Source organism: Phoxinus phoxinus, assembly GCF_949152265.1.
Source record: "Phoxinus phoxinus genome assembly, chromosome: 18".
Taxonomy (NCBI): Eukaryota; Metazoa; Chordata; class Actinopteri; order Cypriniformes; family Leuciscidae; genus Phoxinus; species Phoxinus phoxinus.
The window spans coordinates 31,883,551-31,893,344 of record NC_136893.1 but is presented as its reverse complement, the minus strand read 5'-3'; positions in this window follow the sequence as shown (position 1 = coordinate 31,893,344).

Sequence of the window (9,794 nt, the reverse complement as noted above, 5' to 3'; positions counted from 1 at the left end):
CGCCCAATTGAGCGATTTTGAATTTGATTGTGCGGGTAAAAAAGGGTTTGGGCGGGTGGACAAAATTTGGGCTGGTTTGGGGTCAGTTCGGCGGTTTTCAAACATCTACATTTTAAAGTATAATTGGTTAAAAAACTAAACTAAAGTGTGCATGTAGTGCATAAAATCGGTCATCATGACATTACAACACACACACACACGCAGCGCAGAGTCAGCTGGCGTTGGTGTTGACGTCACCAGCGAGCACGCACTTTCAGCCATCAACGAGCGATCAGCAGGAAGACGCGATTTAGCGCGATAACTTGTAGCTGTATATTCAAGTGATCGCTAATGCCAAAGTGACATGCAGTAAATTGCATCTACAGTAAAAATTTAGATAGTGAGCAATAAACGTACACATGTGGGGGTTGATGACTTGATGGTGAATAACTGAGAGGAGAGCACAGTTGAATTACTTGAATTGAAACTGAATATGGGACAACACAGAGTCATTTCCATGGTCATGTCATGTGCACACTAGCCTAACCAGACATCTGCCATTTTTACACCGTCCAGACTGCATGCACTCTTGTCCCTGAAAGCTGCTGAAAAAGGTTTGAATCAACGATGAATCAGTTTTGACTGCTAAATTCTGCGTTATGTTCTGCAATGTGTTCTTCCGAGGGCTAAAGTCATTGTTCATTTCTTGATTGCCGTTTTGACAGTGTCCACCTGGACATTTAAAGTCATATTTGCTAATTCTCCTTAATTATTGCCCTGGTTTGATGCGTTTTCCTTGGAAATTTGTTTATTTTTCATTTTTAATTTACCATCGTTATTTTGTTTTAAGGAGATACAAATTGTGCTTATCAACCTTGAATGACATGGCCATAAAATTATATCACATTATTTTGGTAGTAAAATTTTGGGCGGTTTTTTCTTGGAGTGGGCGGATTTTGGTGAGCTTTTGGGCTGGAAATCACCGTCCCAATCTGGCAACACTGGCAGAGAGGAAGGATCACAGTGCATGTAGTGACATCATGTCAGAATCACATGTAATAAAAAAATCTAACTTTATCATTATGAAGATAAACAAATAAGATGTATTTTAGTACTCACTATCAAGCTAGCATATTGATATTGGTAAAGTTTAAAATATATATTTATTGATTCGCTAATGAGCTAGTTATCTAAGGCAAAGTTAAAAACAGGTTGCATGATACACGTTTTTCCATTGCCATCATTTACACTGTGATGAAGATGAATTTCGTGTAAGATTCATAACATATATGGTGTTCTGCATGTAAGAGTTTCCATGATGAAAGCATTGTTGACTCTGATGAGGACTACACTCCAGAGACAAGTACCGCATCGTCAGCTCGAGGACAGGTCCGGGGTCGAGGGCGAAGCAGGGTCCGAGGAAGTAGAGGCCAAAGTGCAGGGCAAGGTGCACTTCTTGGACAAGAGGACCTGCGTCGAGTTTTGCATCTTCAAGCTCAAACAAGGGCATGTGAACAGGTATATATGATCTGGAGTGTAATGTGCACCAGTGGTGTAGTCTAGTTTTTTGTAGTGAGTATACTGTGACTCCCCGCCTAACCCGCCTCATACTAACCCGTCTCATCACCCCATAAGCACCACCACACTCACTTATGCATACAGTATGCAACGACATGTAATTGAGAGCATTATGAGACTAAGTGTTATCAACATGTCAATTTATTATAAGCAACACAAGACTTTAACAGCCAATGACATTTACAGCTGATGAGACAGGACTGATTTTCTACTGTTTATTGTTAATCACCATTTAACTTAACAGTCAAGAGCTACATTTAGCCTTAGATGATATATGAATATGCTCCCTGAAGCACAGGTTTTATCAGCTGACAATAACAATAATAATAAAAACATTATAGGCACAAATACAAATTTTTAGAACTGACTTTTACAACTTTTAGAAATTGTGTTTTTAAAAGAAAATGGTGTTATTGTTTTGGCAAGTTTACTGTTTAAGGGTGATTCTTAGACTACGGGCACTTTCATGTACTTTGGTCATATTTTAAAAAATACATATCATTTTTGACAAATTCCTCTTTCTTTGTCAAACTAACAATAAAACCACCTTAAAAACTTTTAACCACCTTTCTATTAGGATTTTTTCATACTTTTCAACCTCCTTATGTATGTCAAAATCACTGTTTTCTCCTTGTCGCACACCCAGGCTTTTTAACTTCAACAATGAAAATACAGTTTAAAAATATGACTTATCTGGTAACTATTAATATACCTAAATGAAGTACTAGTAAAATAATTAAAATACATTATAGTATTTAATGTGAGACCACTATCAATATTACTTTTTATACAAAATATAGCTGTCGCACAGTATTGGTGTCATTTCCACCACAACACTGTAATGTCCCTTTAAAAAGTTTTTGTGAAAGATTGTTTAGGTGGTTTCTATGGAAATGTTCAGTGACATCAGAGCACATGTTGGACATGGAGGCAATTTAAATTTTCATCAAGAACATAAGAAGAAAAATCAAGGTAAATATTGCTTGATCAGTTAATATATTTATTCTACGTCATTTCCAAACATGCTGTACCTTCAAGGGTGTTTTTAAAAAGTTAAAAATGTTAAGTTAAATAAGAGTATTTTGCATACATGAAATGCTAAGTATTAATTCAAAGCTAATCAGTGAAGCTGTCTTCCATTTTTTCACAAAAAAATACAGAAATGTCATTTCCACCACAGTCATTTCCATCACACTGCTCTCTGTGGTGGAAATGACAGCATGTGGTGGAAATTACATTTATGGTTACAAAGTACAATTGATTGATTATATTATAATGTATTACAATACTTTTTATATTTATATTATTATATATATATATTTATATATATATATATATATCCCCCTCCTCATTGAACTGCCACCTTATAGTGGTGGAGGGGTTTGAGTACTGATCCTAGGAGCTATGTTGTCCGGGGCTATATGCCCCTGGGAGGAGTTCGGTGAGGCCATGGAGAAGGACTATCGGCGGGCCTCGAAGAGATTCTGGAAAAGCGTCCGGCGCCTCAGGAGGGGGAAGCAGTGCCCTACCACCGCTGTCTACAGTGGAGGTGGGCAGCTGTTGACCTCAACTGGGGATATCGTCGAACGGTGGAAGGAATACTTAGAGGATCTCCTCAATCCCGCCATCACGTTTTCCATTGAGGAAGCAGAGGCTGAGGTCTCAGAGGTGGACTCGTCCATCACTCAAGCTGAAGTCACCGAGGTAGTCAAGAAGCTCGTGGCAAGGCACCGGGGGTGGATGAGATCCGCCCCAAGTCTCTGCATGTTGTGGGGCTGTGTTGGCTGACACACCTCTGCAACATCGCGTGGCGTTTGGGGACAGTACCTCTGGACTGGCAGAATAGGGTGGTGATCCCTCTTTTCAGAAGGGGGACCAGAGGGTGTGTTCCAACTACAGGGGGAACAGTAAGGTTTTTCATCCCGGTCGTGAACACTGGACCAGCTCTATACCCTCTACAGGGTGCTGGAGGGTTCATGGGAGTTTGCCCAACCAATCCACATGTGCTTTGTGGATTTGGAGAAGGCATTCGACTGTGTCCCTCGTGGCGTCCTGTGGAGGGTGCTCCGGGAGTATGGGGTCCGGGGCCCTTTGCTAAGGGCTGTTCGGTCCCTGTACGACTGGAGCAGGAGCTTGGTTCGCATTGAGCTTGGCTCCAGCAGCCATATCATCCTGTAGTCCAAGACTGGTTTCCCACTGAAGCTAAGCGGGACTGAGCCTGGTTAGTACCTGGATGGGAGACCTCCTGAGAAATCCAGGTTTCTGCTGGAAGAGGTGTTAGTGAGGCCAGTAGGGGGCGCTCACCCTGTGGTCTGTGTGGGCCCTAACACCCCAGTATAGTGACAGGGACACCATACTGCCAAAAGAGCGCCGTCCTTCGGATGAGACGTTAAACTGAGGTCCTGACTCTCTGTGGTCATTACAAATCCCAGGATGTCCTTCGAAAAAGAGTAGGGGTGTAACCCAAATATGCCCTGTGGCCTCTCTCCATCATGGCCTCCTAATCATCCCCATACACTGATTGGCTTCATCACTGTCTCCTCTCCACCAGTAAGCTGGTGTGTGGTGGGCATTCTGGCACAATATGGCTGCCGTCGCATCATCCAAGTGGATGCTGCACATTGGTGGTGGTTGAGGAGATTTCCCCCCTTCTATGTAAAGCGATTTGAGGTCTCAGAAAAAGCACAAAATGTATAAATGTAACAAATTATTATTAATTATTGGTTCGCATTGCCAGCAGTAAGTCAGACTTGTTCCCGGTGCATGTTGGACTCTGGCAGGGCTGCCCTTTGTCACCAGTTCTGTTCATAATTTTTATGGACATAATTTCTAGGTGCCGCCAGGGGCTGGAGGGTGTCGGGTTTGGGGACCACACGATTTCGTCTCTGCTTTTTGCATGGACGATGGATTATGTTGTCGTGTTGGCCTCATCAGACCAGGACCTTCAACGTGCACTGGGACGGTTTGTAGCTGAGTGTGAACCGGCTGGGATGAGAATCAGCAACTCCACATCTGAGGCCATGGTCCTCAGTCGGAAAAGGGTGGCTTGCCTACTTCAGGTTGGTGGAGAGTTCCTGCCTCAAGTGGAGGAGTTCAAGTATCCTGGGGTCTTGTTCACGAGTGAGGGAAGGATGGAACGGGAGATTGACAGACGGATCGGTGCAGCTTCTGCAGTAATGCGGTCGATGTACTGATCTGTCGTGGTGAAGAAAGCGGCTCAGCTCTCATTTACCGGGGGTCATGACCGAAAGGACAAGATCCCGGATACAGGCGGCCGAAATGAGCTTTCTCCGCAGGGTGGCTGGGCGATCCCTTAGAGATAGGGTGAGGAGCTCGGTCACTCGGGAGGAGCTCAGAGTAGAGCCGCTCCTCCACATCGAGAGGGGTCAGCTGAGGTGGCTCGGGCATCGGCTCCGGGTGACTCATAGATGCCTTCCCGGGAAGGTGTTCCAGGCACGTCCCACCGGGAGGAGACCCCGGGGAAGACCTAGGACACGATGGAGGGACTATGTCTCCCAGCTGGCCTGGGAACGCCTCGGTGTCCCCCGGAAGAGCTGGAGGAAGTGTCTAGGGAGAGGGAAGTCTGGGCATCTCTGCTTAGACTGCTGCCCTCGCGACCCGGCCCCGGATAAGCGGAAGAAGATGGTTGGATGGATGGATGGATTATGATATTATTTTTATTTCTAAATTATATTACTTTAATATTAATTGATTTAATTTGTACCTATTTTTATTTAAGTATGCACTATTCATCTGTGAGACAAATCAGTTTTATACATCAAACTCAGCAGTACACTAAAACAGGTGGTTATGTTTAATGACTTTGTGAATCAAGTTTAATGAGTGTGATGAGTTTAAAAAAAAAATTCTAATAAATATCTCTACTGTTTTTATATATTCATGTTAATTCATTGTCATTTCCACAACACCCTGTCATTTCCACCACCGCCCTGTCATTTCCATCACCACACACACTTTTTTAAAATATTAAAAAAGTTCTCATTACACATTAAAAATGTAACCACAATTTATGAGATCATGCTCTACTTAATATAAAAATTCAAGTTATTTATTTTCTAATAAGCTCTTGCCCAAACCAATATTAAATTTCAGAGTGTGACAGGTGTACAGTTCAGCATTTGGTCCTTAGGGCAGTTCATTTATCTCATTGAAAAATGTATAATTGTTGCATATTGTGGAAAAACTGATAAAACTAGTTACAAAAATGATCTTAGAGAATTCTTGAGTGGAATAAGTTATTCTATTTTTAAATAACAGCTGTATATTGATATGTGGTGGAAATGACATTTGTTCATTGCAGGTCGGAAAAAATGTAAAATATTTACAATTTCTCTTGGAATCTAAGTTTGTCCACTTACAGGCCTTAAAACTAGACAAATTATTTAAACTTATAAGACTGTGTTACGTGACTTTTGAACAAATTTTTTTTATTCAACTTCACAAGGCTAAAAGTGCCCGTAGTTGAAGAAACGCCCATAAATTAAAAAATGCATGAAAATGTGTGTGATATTCCTTTTTAAAATAAGTTTTAATAGATTTCATTATTATTATTATTTTACAGTACATTTTACAGTGCAATTTCTTTCATCATTTCTTTGAGTTAGACCAAACTTTTATTTTGGTGGGTTGTAGACATTGACACCATTTTAATAAATTATTATTATTATTATTAGGCCTACTTGAAGTACACTCTACTGTGCAATAGTAATATATTTATGTTATAATTTCTTCAAATTATACAGAACTTTTATTTTGACAGGTTGTCGTAAAGACATTACAGTTTCTGTGTGTGTATGATACGAATGAATGACTGACGATAGTTTTATCAAATGAAATGGTGAAATTCTCATGAAGTGACTCTCATAGCTCTGTGATGAAGTAAACTTGTAGCCTACATCATGTCCTCATAGCTACAGTGAAGCGCTGAAAACAAGTCACGCTTGCTTCAGTGTGTGTGTGTGTGTGTGTGTTTAGTAGTAGAGCACACATTTGAGCGCTCATTCCCAGAGACGTGTTGAACAACTTCAGTCTCTTTGAGTTTTTAATATTCACAGACACTAGTCGAGATTTGATTCATTGTACAGCCCTACTTTTGATTTATTAATTTAAAAAATGACCAAATTCCGTGACGTTCTGCTTTATACAGTTGTGAGTGGATTGTGAGAGCTACATTTAGCCTTAGATGTTATATGAATATGGTCCCTGAAGCACAGGTTTTATCAGCTGACAATACTAATAATAAAATAAAAACATTATAGGCACAAATACAAATTTACTTTTAGAAATGGTGCTTTTGAAAGAAAATGGTGTTATTGTTTTGGCAAGTTTACTGTTTAAATTAAAACATGTATGAAAATCTGTGTGATATTCCTTTTTAAAATAAGTTGTAATAGATTTAATTATTATTATTATTTTACAGAACATTTTACTGTGCAATTTCTTTCATAATTTCTTTGAGTTTATACCGAACTTTTATTTTGACAGGTTGTCATAAAGACATTACAGTTTCTGTGTGTGTATGATAGGCTACGAATGAATGACGAGTTTTATCAAATGAAATGGTGAAATTGTCATGAAGTGACTCTCATAGCAGCTCTGTGATGAAGTTCACATGTGTAGCCTACATCATCATGTCCTCATAGCTACAGTGAAGCGCTGAAAACACCACGAGCGCGAAGTCACGCGCGCTTCAGTGTGTGTGTAGTAGAGCAGTGAGCACACATTGAGCGCTCATTCCCAGAGACGCGTTGAACAACTGCAGTCTCTTTGAGTTTTTAATATTCACAGACACTAGTCGCGATTTGATTCATTGTACAGCCCTACTTTTGATTTATTCATTCAAAAAAATGACCAAATTCCGTGACGTTCTGCTTTATACAGTTGTGAGTGGATTCCGCGATTTGATCTGTGTCCATTGCAAACACAGACGCGGTGAATTTATGAATGAAAGTGTGAAAGTTCTGTCACAAAACGAAGTTGTTACGTATCCTCACGCTTTTTTAGTGGGTATACGGAAATACTTGGCATTTCCTAGCGGGTATACACGTATCACGTAGACTACACCACTGATGTGCACAATAAAGCTATATAAAAATAAAATAAAAAATTGAATCATGTTGACAAATGTTCTGTGTAATTACACCAATATTTACATTTTTAGATATATTTTGTGATTATATATTCCATTGCAGGCCAGAATTCGAGGACTGAGCCTGGAACAAGCACATCAAGTCCTGGGGCTCTGCCTGACGCGTGACCCAAGTCTTGTGTTTGATGTTCTGGAAAGGATGTCAGAAAATGCTCCTCCACCAGGCCCTCTTGTGTCAGGGCAACCCCCTTGGTGTGTCTCCAGCGGGGCAGAGGAATGGCCACATTTGTAGAACAAAAGTGCTGTGGACAACATCCCGATTATTGTATTTCCATACTGCCACACATGGAAGCCTACATTTTGGAAGAGGGTTTTCTGTGCCTTGCCAGACGTATCCTATAGTATCCAGCTGCAGACCCACAGCACCACCAGTTTCAGAACCCCAGCGCCAGAACCGGAAGCAAGGGGCGGAGCTTACGTTCTAAACAGAGTAACGCGTTTTGGAGCGTAATTTGCTTAGACACGAACGGTATACTTTTATTACACACGAAACGTCATACTTTATACGTATGTTATAATGATACATTAAGGCACAGAAACATTGGGCTTCACCATATTTTTAATATCGTGGTCCGTTGTATGCATTTATATTTACTATGGTTCTTTTTTTATAATAATTTTTACAATGTATTTACCTACATATTGTAAATACAGTTGTTATGATAACACATTTATTTATATTTGTATATAGGACAGTTAAGCTGTCATTTGTAACTATACAAGAATATAGAAACTATTTAGCTATTTTAGTAAAATGTTCTTATTAAAGTGGTACTACTTACAAGCAGGAGTATGTTGTTTGTGCACCACAAATTGACACTTACCAATCAGGTATTTCAAATAATTGTAAACTAGCATGAGAGAAAATCCCACAAACTATTGTAAAGTGACACATAGCCTACCATTGTTAAAGTAATTATGAAAACTGTCACCAATCATTCAGAAGTGTGCTGGACCTTGACACTGGCTTTTCACAATGCAGAGTAGTGTACATCTGTAGATCCTATATTATAATGTGGATACAGCAAGTCAAATATTTGAATAAAACATTCGGGAATCTCCAGAAGGAATATATATTAAATTAATTTGTAGTTAACTTATTGTAGACTAATCCCCAATGTTTAGTCAATGGTAGCTTATACAATGTATACACCTTTTTCAGTAAGCAGAGACAGAAAAGAGACTCAACAAATATGTAAGTTAAAGTAATGAATATTTAGAATAAAAAAGGAAAAAGCAGCTCATCATTCATTCAGCGCTGTGTTGTGGTTGCGCTGTGTCACGTGACAAGCAGTGACGCGTCACCATGGAAACCATAAAGTGACAGATTCGAAATAACGGTCGCCTTGAAAAACTCACGCTGGGGGGGTCAATTCGAATATTTTAAACTTACGTGTGAAAGGGTTAACATTCTTCAAATTAGTGAAAATTCTGTCATCGTTTACATGCTTGTCTCATTGTAAATAACTCCGCCCCTCACTTCCGGTTCTGGCGCTGGGGTTCTGGCGCTGGGGTTCTGAAACTGGTGGTGCTGCGGGTCTGCAGCTGGATATATCTCGACGTATCTGGTATGACATTCGTGCATTGACTGATAATCCAGAACCAGGACATTAATAGGCAGTTCCGTCATGCAGCATACAGGCAATTTGTAGTGTGGCAGTATGGAGCATTGGGACAGGGTCACAGAGTCGTGATACCAAGTTGCTGCGTCTGGAAGATACGCGATCGTTATCCTGATCCACTGCAACAGTACAGAGGTTTTATTCCTAGTAGAGTCTAAGAGTGCTTTAGAAAACTGTCCATCTATTGTGTGGATGAATACATGTACATAGTTTCTGTGTTTTACATTCTACAATATTAAAATATTGTTTTTGTTTTTTTTGGTACACTATTTTATTTTATTTTTAAATAAAAAAAATTACTGAAAATGATCAATTAATTTTTTACACTTGCAATAGAAACCACATTTGATTACAAAACTACATTTATGTATTATTTCTGCAATAACGACAACCAAATGTAGAATGTCACTTTTTTATTTCTGTATTACTAAACCTAGAAACTATAT